This window comes from Dasypus novemcinctus, chromosome 23, assembly GCF_030445035.2.
Source record: "Dasypus novemcinctus isolate mDasNov1 chromosome 23, mDasNov1.1.hap2, whole genome shotgun sequence".
Taxonomy (NCBI): domain Eukaryota; kingdom Metazoa; phylum Chordata; class Mammalia; order Cingulata; family Dasypodidae; genus Dasypus; species Dasypus novemcinctus.
In genome coordinates, this window is record NC_080695.1 from 49764331 (window position 1) to 49775960 (window position 11630).

The following is an 11630-nucleotide window of genomic DNA, read 5'->3' on the forward strand; positions in this document are numbered from 1 at the left end:
TCAGACTTTCATTTTAATGTCTGTTGTTTTTCTATCCATACTTCTTTGCATTATTTTCTAGTGGCTGATGGCGGGATGGAATTACACAACTTCAACCTTTTGCCACCTAATAAGAGTTGACCTTAGACCATTTCTACTAAAATATAGAAACCTTTTAATTATATAGGTATATTTAATCCCCTGCTATTTAGTTATATTTGTTCTATGAGCTACATCTGGGTATGTAATAAACCACACAAGACAATATTATGAAGATGCTTTAAGTAGCCATATGCATGAGAATGAATTTAAGAATTAATATTCAATTATATTTACCATTTCTCATGCAATTCCTGCATTCTTGGAGATTGCAATTTCTCCGGTATCATTAACCTTCGAAGGGTTTTGGTTTTTTGTTTGTTTGCTTTTAAATAATCCCAGACTGCTTGGGGGGGCCCGAGTGGGCGCAAGGACCATGAGGTGCAGAGGTGCCCAAAGATGTACTTACCAAATGCAATGGATGTGTCATGATGATGGGAATGAGTGTTGCTGCGGGGGGGGGGGGGGGGGGGGAGGGGGGGGGGTTGAATGGGACCTCATATATATATACATATTTTTTAATGTAATATTATTACAAAGTCAATAAAAAATAAAAAAAAAGAGAAGGGGTGCTAAATTCAGCTTACTGGGGCGCTGATCCTGTCCACGTGACAAGTGCCTGGCCGACTGCAGCACTCACCTGGTTAGTGCAGCAAGCGCCCGGGTGGCTGCGCTGCGAGACCGCACCCTGGGGCCCGCCCAGCTCCGGAGCTCGCGTCCCACGCAGCGGCGCTTAAGGCTCCTCCTCCCCTGCCAGCTCTGCCCCCAGCGGGCTCTGGGCAACAGCCCCAGCCGAGGGTCTTTGCGCAACGAGCCCGCCTCCCCCACCCCACGCGGGGCCCAGAGGCGGTTGCCGCGTCGTTAGACGCCGGGGCGCTCTCTCAGGCTCGCGGCGCCGCGTGCCCTGGGGGCGGCTCCGGGGGCTCCTGCCCGCCCCGCTCCTTCCGCCCGCGGGATGCGCGGTCGGGGTGCGGCTGTCAGCAGTTCAACAACTGCTCCTCAGCCTCAGGCGCTTTCTGAGCAGCCCCGGCCTTTGTCATCCCATCTGTCGCGAGGCTGCTGTCCTCTGCTGGGTCCCTCCCCTCCCCTTCGGTTTCCCAGTGGCCTGGGGCGGGGGAGGGGGCGAGGGCCCAGGAGGGGAGCCTGGGCACGAGCACCTCCTGCGTCGGCCTCGGGGGCGCTCATCTCTGCCGAGACCACCAGTTCCTTTTTGTTTTTTCCCTCTAAATCTTTGTTTTTAATTACACTTACTTACTTTATGCTTTGCTGAATATAAAAGTCTGCGTGGGAGACTTTTTGATGGTTGGTCAATTTGTTTTTTTTTTTTTTCTTGTTGTAAACTTTAATGATGCAGTGAAACTGTCCTCTGGTCTCCATGGTTTCTAACAAATCAATTTTCCCCAGTTTATAATACGTCTGGGTTTTTCCTGGCTACCCTCAAGATTTTGTCTTTATCTTAGGTTGGCACCAGTTTGACGCTCATGCTCTGGTAGGCTTTGTTGTTTCCAAATTCATCCAGTTTGGGTTTTGCTAAACTTTAATCTCTAAATTTATATCTGTCCCGAAATCGAGTCATTTTCAGGCTATTACGCTATGTTTCTGTCCCATTTTCTCTCCCCTCTTCTAGGAAACTTCACAAATCTTACATCATTAGAAATTGTCTCACAGGTCCCTGAGGTGCTGTTCATTTTCTCAAATATATTTTTTTCTCTCAGATTTGAGAATTTCTATTGATTTTAGATTTTTAAAAAATATTTTATTATTGTCTTTCTTTAAAAGATACATAGATCACACAAATGTTACAATAAATAATATAAGAGGTCTGTTGATTTATTTTTAAGTTCACTGACTCTTCCCCATCTCCATTATTCTCTTAAAACCATTCCGTGAATTTTTATTACAGATAATGAATTCTTTCTGTACTAAAATTTACTTCAGTTTTATAGTTTCCTTTTCTTTGCTGAGGTTTCTTATGTTTTCACTACCTTTTCCTTACCTTGCTTAACAGAGTATTGCCCATCAATATATAATTTTTATAGAAAACATGTTTGCAATCTCAGAAAAAAAACATTACTTCATTTTTTAAAAATTGAATTCTTGGTTACTAGAGGAATTTGGGCATATTTATGCAATATATTATTTTTATCAAGTAGAATACTTTGGTTTCTTTTTTATTTGAAGTTATTGAAAATAGCTGGTGTGGAAGTGGGTAGGTCAGGAGATGAGCATGTTTGACCTCGGACTGACTGTTCCAGTTATTTAGTAAGAGATGGGATTTGGTTACTTATTAAGCATTTATATTTTGAAAATAATTTTAAGTGGTAAGGACCAAGAGAGTGAAAAATAAATGTTAAAAATATCCATTGAAATTCTACTTATAATGTAAAAAGCTAAATATCTAAAGAGATATAGCCATTTAAAATAATATTTTATTTTTAAAGTAATATGAAGACACATAGGCATTTGTTATAACATGAAAAAAATCTAAAAAGTCTAATATAAAACTGCATCTACAACATGGCTACAGTCCTGTAAAATTATGTCACCAGGTGAATGAGGACTGAAAGAAAACTCATAATTATGTCACCAGATGGATAAGGACTGAAAGAAAACTAAAAAAGTTTGGGCAGTGGCCACCTGATTCTGATGGATGGGAGAGGGAAGAATAGATGTAATATGGGGGCATTTTCAGGACAGTGGAGTTGTCCTGCATGACATTGCAATGGCGGATATAGGCCATTGTATATTTTGTCATAACCTACAAAATTGTGCAGGACAGAGTGTAAACTATAATATAAAGTGTAATCCATGGTTAACAGCAATGCTTCAATATATGTTCATCAACTGTAACAAATGCACCACACTAATGAGGGATGTTGTTGATGTGGGTAAGTGTGGGAAGGGGAGGGAGCGGGACATATGGGAATCCCTTGTATTTTTTCTGTAACATTTATGTAATCTGAAGCTTCTTTAAACATAAAATTAATTTTAAAAAATTGTTTTTGATTTGTTGGGAATATAAATTTTGATTAATATGTTACCTTTAGGGTTCTGTAAATACTATAATGTTTATAGTGTAATAATATCTGAACTTTGTTTTAAATTTTAAAATATAATGAATGAACATGTATTGATATAGGCTATGCATGGGGGGTGTTCGTCTCTTTGTAGATAACCTGCGCCGTGTGTGTCAGACAGTAAGAGCTGCGGCCCTGCCCTTGGTAACCATGGCAACAATTACAGTCCCCTAAAAACAAGCAATGAAAATTCTATAAACTTTAAATATTCAAGAAGAATGCAAACCAAATGTATTAAAAGCTTACATGGAATGTATGAAGTTCATGCTAAACACATACCTAGAATGTGGGGGGTATATGTTAATTCAAACTTATTGAGCACTAAAACAAAGGACCACTGAACTCTACCTTTGTATAAAATGAACTCGAAAATCTTATTCCAGGCTTGGGTTTTGGATGAGAAGCTCCCCGAGCCTGGCTGGTCATAAATAAATTCTTTTTTCCTTCCCAAAATTATTACTGAGTCCTGGCCTTTCCATATGCAAATAATTAAACCTCTCTCGACATCTATACTGCTCTAGACTCATATGTAAACCTTTGATATATGATGTGAATTATAACTCTAGAGCATACTTTTCTTTAAAAGCAATAATATGTTCCTTATTTGAAGGGTTTAATATTGTTCTGGAGACCTGCCAAATGCAACTTGAAGAACCAAAAATACTATCACTCATTTATCAAAACGTTTCCAAAACCTAAAATGAAGGCAGGAACCATGAAGATTCTAGAAGAAATTGTAGGAAAATATTTTAATGACCTGGTGGTAGGTGGTGGATTCTTAAAGGAGATAAGAGGAGGATAGTGATGGACTACTGATTTTTAATGTATGTAGAAGTTTTACTTAGCTGTACTGTAAAAGTGTGGAAATGTTTAGACTGGATGGTAACAAAGAGTGAGTAACAACTGGTTTATAAATGGGGATGTGGCTTAAAATGGCAGTCTAGGGATGTAAATATTAATTGACAATGCTAGAGAATAATCTAGGAACTGAATAGCACAGTAAACCAAGAGGTGGATGAGAATTATGGTTGATGGTACAAATGCAAGACTGTCCTTTGTGAGCTAGAGCAAAAGTACATCACTAATGCAGGGCCGTGGGAATGTGCAGAAGCATGGGAAAAACACCACTGGAGTGACCTATGGACTGTGGTTAGCAGTAACAATCTAATATTCTTGCATCTGTGCCAAAGATGTACTGTGTTGATAATGGGGCAGTATGGAAAATATGTGCCAAATGTACACTCTGAATGTGGTAACAGTCAGGTGATATTATCTTATCTGTAACTAATGTTCCACCACAATGTGGTGTGTTGATAGAGGGATGTTGTTTGGGAATTCCACACGTGTTCCTGATTGTTTTATTAATTTACAACTTCTGTCATAAAAATTATTTTTAAAATAATAATAGGGTGTATTGGGGGAAAGTACACCAAATGAAAGAGAAGGACTATGAGTAGTAGTAAGATTTTGACAATATTCTTTCATAATTTGTAACAAATGCCTCACAACAATGTAAGATGTTTGTGGAGGGTTGATGTATGGGACCCCTGAATGATGTTATGCATGTTTGCTTTGTAAGTTCACAATTTTTACTATACACTTCTAGCTTATGTATGTTCATATATAAATGATATAAATGATAGGATGGATTGGAGGAAAATACTTTGGTTAGTAGTAATATTTTGAAAATGCTCTTTAATCATTAGTTTAAATTGTTTTACAACAGTGCAAGCTATGGGTGGTAGGCTGTGTTATGAGAGTCCTGTATGATGGTAGAGCTGTTTGTTTTCTAATTTCACAACTATTAATATACACTTAATTGTTTATGTGTATTTATGTATGAGTGATATATTTCAATAAATTAAAATATATGTATTAATATTTAAATAATAAAATGTTACACACAAAAATAATGATCCCCATATGCCCCACTGCACACACATCCCACCCTTCCCCGCATTAACAACTTCTTTCATTAGTGTGGTACGTTCATTGCAACTGATGAACACATTTGGAGCATTGTCACTTATCATGAATTATAGATTACATCATAGATTACCCTCTCTCCCACTCAATTCTGTAGGTTATGGGAAGATACATAAAGGCCTGTATCTGTCATTGCAGTGTCATTCAGGAAAATTCCAGCTCCTGAAAATTCCCCATATTACATGTTTTATTCCCTCTCCCTGCCTTCACCACCTCCAGGGGCCCCAGTATCCACATCAATGATACATTTTTTTCCATTGCTAGAATCCCAATAAGTCTATAGTAGAATACCAATAAGTCCACTCTAGGCCATATTTTATTCCCCAATCCTGAGGATTCTGGGATGGTGATTCCCACTCTACCTCTAATTGAGAGGGGGTCTCATTCTCATATACCTGATGGATAGGACTCTCTTCCTTGCATTTGTAGCCTTTCTCTGTTCCTTGCTATGTTGGTTGTCCATTCTCACCTCCTTGTTAGTTGTCCTGGGTGAGTACAACAAACTGGAGAGAAGGTTTGGCAACTCCATTGAGGCCCAGGGCCCAGCTGGCAAAAGGACAGACCAAAGATTCAAGTCTCTTGGATGTACACATATCAAATCCAGTGCAAACTATAGGTTCAAAAAAAGGGACAGAAGAGGCACGTGTAGAAAAGTCACACCTGAGTCTAACACTCAGGAGCACAAACTCGAAAGAAAGGCCCACTCATTGGTGTGGAGAAAGTGGCCATGGTGGCTGCTGGGGGTAAGGAGTGGGAGGTAGAGATGTGATGTGGGGGCATTTTTGGGGGTTGGAGTTCTCCTGGGTGGTGCTGCAGAGATAGTTACCAGACATTGTATGTCCTCCCATGACCCACTGGGTGGACTGTGGCAGAGTGTGGGCTATGGTGTAGACCACTGACCATGAGGTGCAGCAGTGCTCAGAGATGTATTCACAAAATGCAATGAATGTCTCATGATGATGGAGGAGGTTGTTGTTACAGGGGGAGGAGTGGGGTGAGTGGGGTGGGGGTATATGGCGACCTCATATCTTTTGAATGTAACATTAAAAAAATAAACACACACACACACACAAAAGAAGGGCCCACTGGCAAAGCATACACCTCTGGAACTATGTACAATGACTCTAAGATATGGGTGTTTCCAGAGCACTCAGGAGCCCCACTATTTGGGGTAGTATCTACTCTGGCAGTCTATGAGATCCTGATGAGATGTGCATAACTGTTACCTATGGGATAACCTCACGGCTCTATTTGATGCCTCTTAGCTATATGAAATAATTTTTGTATACCTATTTTCCCTTTTATTCAAGGTCCTTTTCCAGATGCAATGCTACTTGCTGCTCGTAGTAATCCCTCAGTGCCAGGGAAGCTCATCCCTGGGAGCCATGCCCTACACTGGGGGGAAGGTAATGCATTTATACACTGAGTTTGGCTTAGCAAGAGGCCACATTGGAGCAACATGAAGGCTCTTAGGAGGTAAATCTTAGGCACCCTAGAGTACTAGGCTAAGCTGTAATTTCAGGAGCAAGGGGTCATAAGAATAGTCACAAATATCATGGGCCCAACATGGACCATCTGTCTTTACTAGTCATTGTCCCCCACTTGGAGGATGTTGCTGTTCCATTAGAAAATGTGACAGAACTCCCTAGGAAGGGTATTTGATATTCTTTTGGTTAGTATGTGAAACTCTACCCACTGGGACAATGTCCCATGAACATTTCAACACAATTACATTACTTATATGTATGCCCAGGTGAACTTCCTCCCATATATCCCCCATTACTGACACCCCACCGCAATGATTCTCCACTGCCACAGTTGGAACCCTTCCATGATCCCAAACTTCTTCAAAATTGAAGCGAAGAATATCACCAAATACAATTAAAAGGGAAAAGAAATAACAATGATAGGCTTAACCATAAGATATAAAACACATAACAATTTACAAAAACTGAAACTTAAATAATATGAAAAATATTTTTAAAATTTTTTGATGTTTTGCCTTATATTGCTGTAATGTCAGTTGTCCTGTATGTACAGTCACATTTTCTTCCATTTCTTCCCCAGTGTCTTAGTTTTTGTTTTTGTGTTCAAAGAAGTATTAGGTCACAGTAAAGTCACCTACAGAACACTGGGGACTCCCATATATCCAACATCCTTCTCCTTTTTCCCCTTCCCATATTAATAACCTTTTTAAAATATGGATAGTACATTTGTTACAACTTATGTACAAATATTGAAATATAGCCACTAACCATGGGCAATGCTTTATATTATTTCTACACTCTAGACCATACATTTTATAAGTTTGTGATGAAATCCAACATGGCCTGCATCCATCATTGCAGGATCATTCAGAACACTTCCATTGACCCCTAAATACTCTCTCCTCCATCTACTCTATTTCTTGTTGTCCCTCCCCTCAGAGACCACCAGGCTTTACTCCTTGAATGACAAGATTCATAGTTACTTGCAACAATTCTCAGGTCTCAACACACTGTTCTGTCCTCCCCAATTAGGAAATACCATGCTCTTGAGAGACACCCAAACTTTTGAGAACATTTTGGCCCTCCCCAGGATGGGATTTCAACTCCCCCTCGCTCATTATGTGGGTTTCCACCTAATGAAACAATGCACTATGACAAAACGATCACTCACACCTTTTCTAAATGACTGCCCCAATTGCTCCCTGTCCTGAATGCACCCCCGTTCAACTCCCTAAACCAGTAACCCTTCCTTGTCATATTGCTGAGAGGTTCCCCAATATTGTAGTTTCAACCACATACCCACAAATCCCTAGTGTTCACTTGCTCCTTCTTCCAGCCCTCTCCCCAGTTCCATGTACTGTTCACAACCCACCCTCTGTTCCTGTTAAACTTGCACCACCCAAAGCAATAGTATGAATGCACCAGTCATATCCCTTGAATGCACAACTACTCTCTTCCACCTTATCATAGATTTCACCTACATGGGCATTGGGTCACAATCTTCTTCTCCATTTCTATTTCCTGTAAACCTTTCTTACAGACTCAAACCCTCAGTCTGTTCAATTTGTTTAATTCCTATCAGTGAGGTCATGTAATATTCATCCTTCAATGCCTGGCTTCCTTTACTCAATAAGTCTATAGTAGAAAACCCAACTGCAAAAGTTTCCTTCTAATCCTATCTTTTGCAGTGTTTTTATCGGGAAGGGGTGGGGTATTTTTTGGAAGAGTTTAAGCAGGATTGGTGTTAGTTCTTTTTGGAATGCTTGCCAGAACTGATCTGTGTAATCATCTGGTCCTGGGCTCATTATTTGGGAGGTTTCTGATGACTAATTCAATCTTGTTACTTGTGATTGGTCTGTTAAGTTCATCCATTTCTTCTTTTATCAATAAAGACTTCTTGTGTGTGTCTAGGAATTTGTCTATTTCTTCTAAATTATCCTTCTTGTTGGCATATAATTTTTCAAAATATCCTCCTATAATACACTTTATTTCTATGGGGTCAGTGGTGATTTCCCCATCCTCATTTCTTATTTTGTGTATTTGTGTCTTCACTCTTATTACTCTACCTAAGGATTTGTCCATTTTAGTGATCTTTTTGAATAACCAGCTTTTAAAAAAATATTTTTTCTAGTTCTTTATTCCACCTATTTCATTTAGTTCTGCTCTAATCTTTGTTATTTTCTTCTTCCTACTTCTTTTGGCTTAGTTTGTTGTTTCTTTTTCTAATTCCTCTGGGTGTGTTGTTATGTCTTCTATTTTAGCTCTTCTTTTATGATATATGTGTTTATGGCTATGCATTTTCTTTTCTTTTTTTTTTTTTAAAGATTTATTTTTATTTATTTAATTCCCCTCCCCTCCCCCGGTTGTCTGTTTTCTGTGTCTTTTTGCTGCGTCTTGTTTCTTTGTCCGCTTCTGTTGTCGTCAGCGGCACAGGAAGTGTGGGCGGCGCCATTCCTGGGCAGGCTGCTCCCTCCTTCGCGCTGGGCGGCTCTTCTTATGGGTGCACTCCTTGCGCGTGGGGCTCCCCTACGCGGGGGACACCCCTGTGTAGCAGGGCACTCCTTGCGCGCATCAGCACTGCGCATGGGCCAGCTCCACACGGGTCAAGGAGGCCCGGGGCTTGAACCGCGGGCCTCCCATGTGGTAGACGGACGCCCTAACCACTGGGCCAAAGTCCGTTTCCCTGGCTATGCATTTTCAACTCGGCACAGCGTCTGCTGTATCCCATAGGTTTTGATATTTGTTGATGTCATTTTCATTAGTTTCAAGGTAGTTATTGATTTCTTTTGTAATTTCCTTCTTGATCCACAGTTTGTCTACAATTATGTTGTATAACTTCCATATCTTTGTGTCTAATCTGGTCCTCTCCTCTTCCCATTACTGATTTCTAGCTTCATTCCATTGTGGTCATAGTAATCACTTTGTATAATTTCAGTCTTTCTGAATTCATTGAGATTTCTTCTGCGCCCAAGCATGTGGTCTATCTTGTAGGATGACCCATGTGCCCTGAAGAATCAATGTGCACTGCTATATTTGTGTATAATACTCTGTATATGTTTATTAGTTCCAGATCCTCAAGGGTGTTATTCAAAATTTTTGCTTTTTTGAATTCTGTCAAGACGTTCTCTCTAATGTTGATAATGGTGTATTTAAGTCCACCATTATAATTGTATAGGCATCTACTTCTGCACTTAGTTTTTCCAGGGTCTGCCTCATGTATTTAAGGTTTCCCTTGTTCAGTGAATTAACCTTGACGATTGTTCTTTCTTCTTAAAAAATTACACCTTTTACTAATATGCAGTGTCCACCATTCTCTCTTAAAATAGTTTTGCATTTAAAGTCTATTTTGTCCAATATTATTATTGCCACCACTCCCACCCTATTTTTAGTTGCTGTTTGCTTGTAAAATTGTTTTCCAGCCATTCATTTTCAGCCATCTTGAATCCCTGTATCTAAAGTGGATTTCTTGTAGACAACATGTATATGGGTCCCATTTCCTTATTCATTCTGTCAATTGTGTCTCTTGTCTGAAATGTTGAATCCATTAACATTCACAGTTATTACTGTCAAGGGATTATTTACATCAACTATTATTTTGCAGGGGTTATGTCATATGTTGTTTTTAAGTATTATTTTAAAAAATTTTACACTCTTCCCTAACTCTCTAGATCCTGTTTTTTCCTTTCAACCTGCAGCATTCCCCTCACTATTTCTTGAAGGGCAGGTTTCTGACTGGCCTACTCTCTTAATTTCTGTTTATCTGTGACTATTTTGAATTCTCAATAATTTTTGAATTTACTGGATATAGAATTTTTGGATGAAAGTTCTTTTCTTTTATCAGCATAACTTTGTACTACCAGTGCCTTCTTGCATCCATGGTTTCAGATGAGAGATCAGCACTTAACCTTATTAAGTTTCCCTTGTATGTGATGGTTCTCTTTCTCCTACCGCTTTCAGTATTTTCTCTTTATCTTGAGCTCTGGACAATTTGACAAATATATGCCTTGGAGTAGGCCTGTTGGGATTTATACTGTTTGCGGTATGATGCTCTTCCTGGACATGTACATCCATCTCACTAAATAGGGTTGGGAAGTTTTCACCTATTATTTCCTTCTGTCCCCTATCCTTTCTCTTCTCCCTCTAGGATGTCTATAATATATATGTTTGAGCATTTCATATTCTTGTTCCTATTCCCATATCCCTGCTGGATTTTTCCTATCTTTTTATATATTCTTTTACTATCTTTTTTATTTCAGATGTTCTGTCTTCCACATCACTAATTTGTTCCTCTGTCTGTTCACATCTGCTGTTATGCTTTTCCAATATATTTTTATTTCTTGGATGTGCCATTCATCACCATCATACCCATGATCATTTTATGTATGTTTACAATTTCTTCTATGTTCTCCCACTGTCTTCTTAATATCCTTGAACTCTTCCTTCACTTCATTTAGTTGGCTCTATAAACTGGATTTTAATAATATGGCTTTAATAAAGGGAAAAAATGTTGAGTCTGGGACTACACATATATTTATGGAAATCAAATTTACTAATATCCTTTTTCATCTTAAAGTTCTACATTTTGTTTATTGTTATCTAATTAACATTCTGTTTAACATAAATTAAACTTTTTTTGTAGTTAACCAAGGATGTATTGGTTGGTTGCTGTCATTGAATAATGTCATTATGAAAAAAATTTTAATAGAGTAAATGGTTGTGGAGGTTTGTCCACATTTTGTTGCCAGAAGGTAAGATGTCTTCCCATAATACCTAGGACTGTGAATATTATAGGATAACATACCCCTCCATAATTATGCTGTTAATTGGAAAAATGCAATTTTACAGATGTGATTAAGGTTACTAATCAGATGACACTGTGTCACTCAGAAGGGAGATTATGTTAAGGGCAAAGTAGTCAGTGAACTATTTAAAAGTAGAAAATGTAGTCCAACTTGTGGCAGAAGAGAAATCAAAATAAGTGTGAAGTCAACATGTCATTGCT

General features: G+C 38.9%; 1 protein-coding gene across 1 annotated transcript in view; it reads right to left on the reverse strand.

Moving 5' to 3' along the window:
* Positions 1–1145, reverse strand: part of LOC131275604 (ral guanine nucleotide dissociation stimulator-like) — a 94849-nt gene extending 93704 nt beyond the window's left edge. The window contains exon 1 of the mRNA XM_058286338.2: positions 719–1145. The gene's annotated coding sequence lies outside the window, so the exon portion shown is untranslated. The remainder of the gene's footprint in view (positions 1–718) is intronic.
* Positions 1146–11630: the final 10485 nt, after the last annotated feature.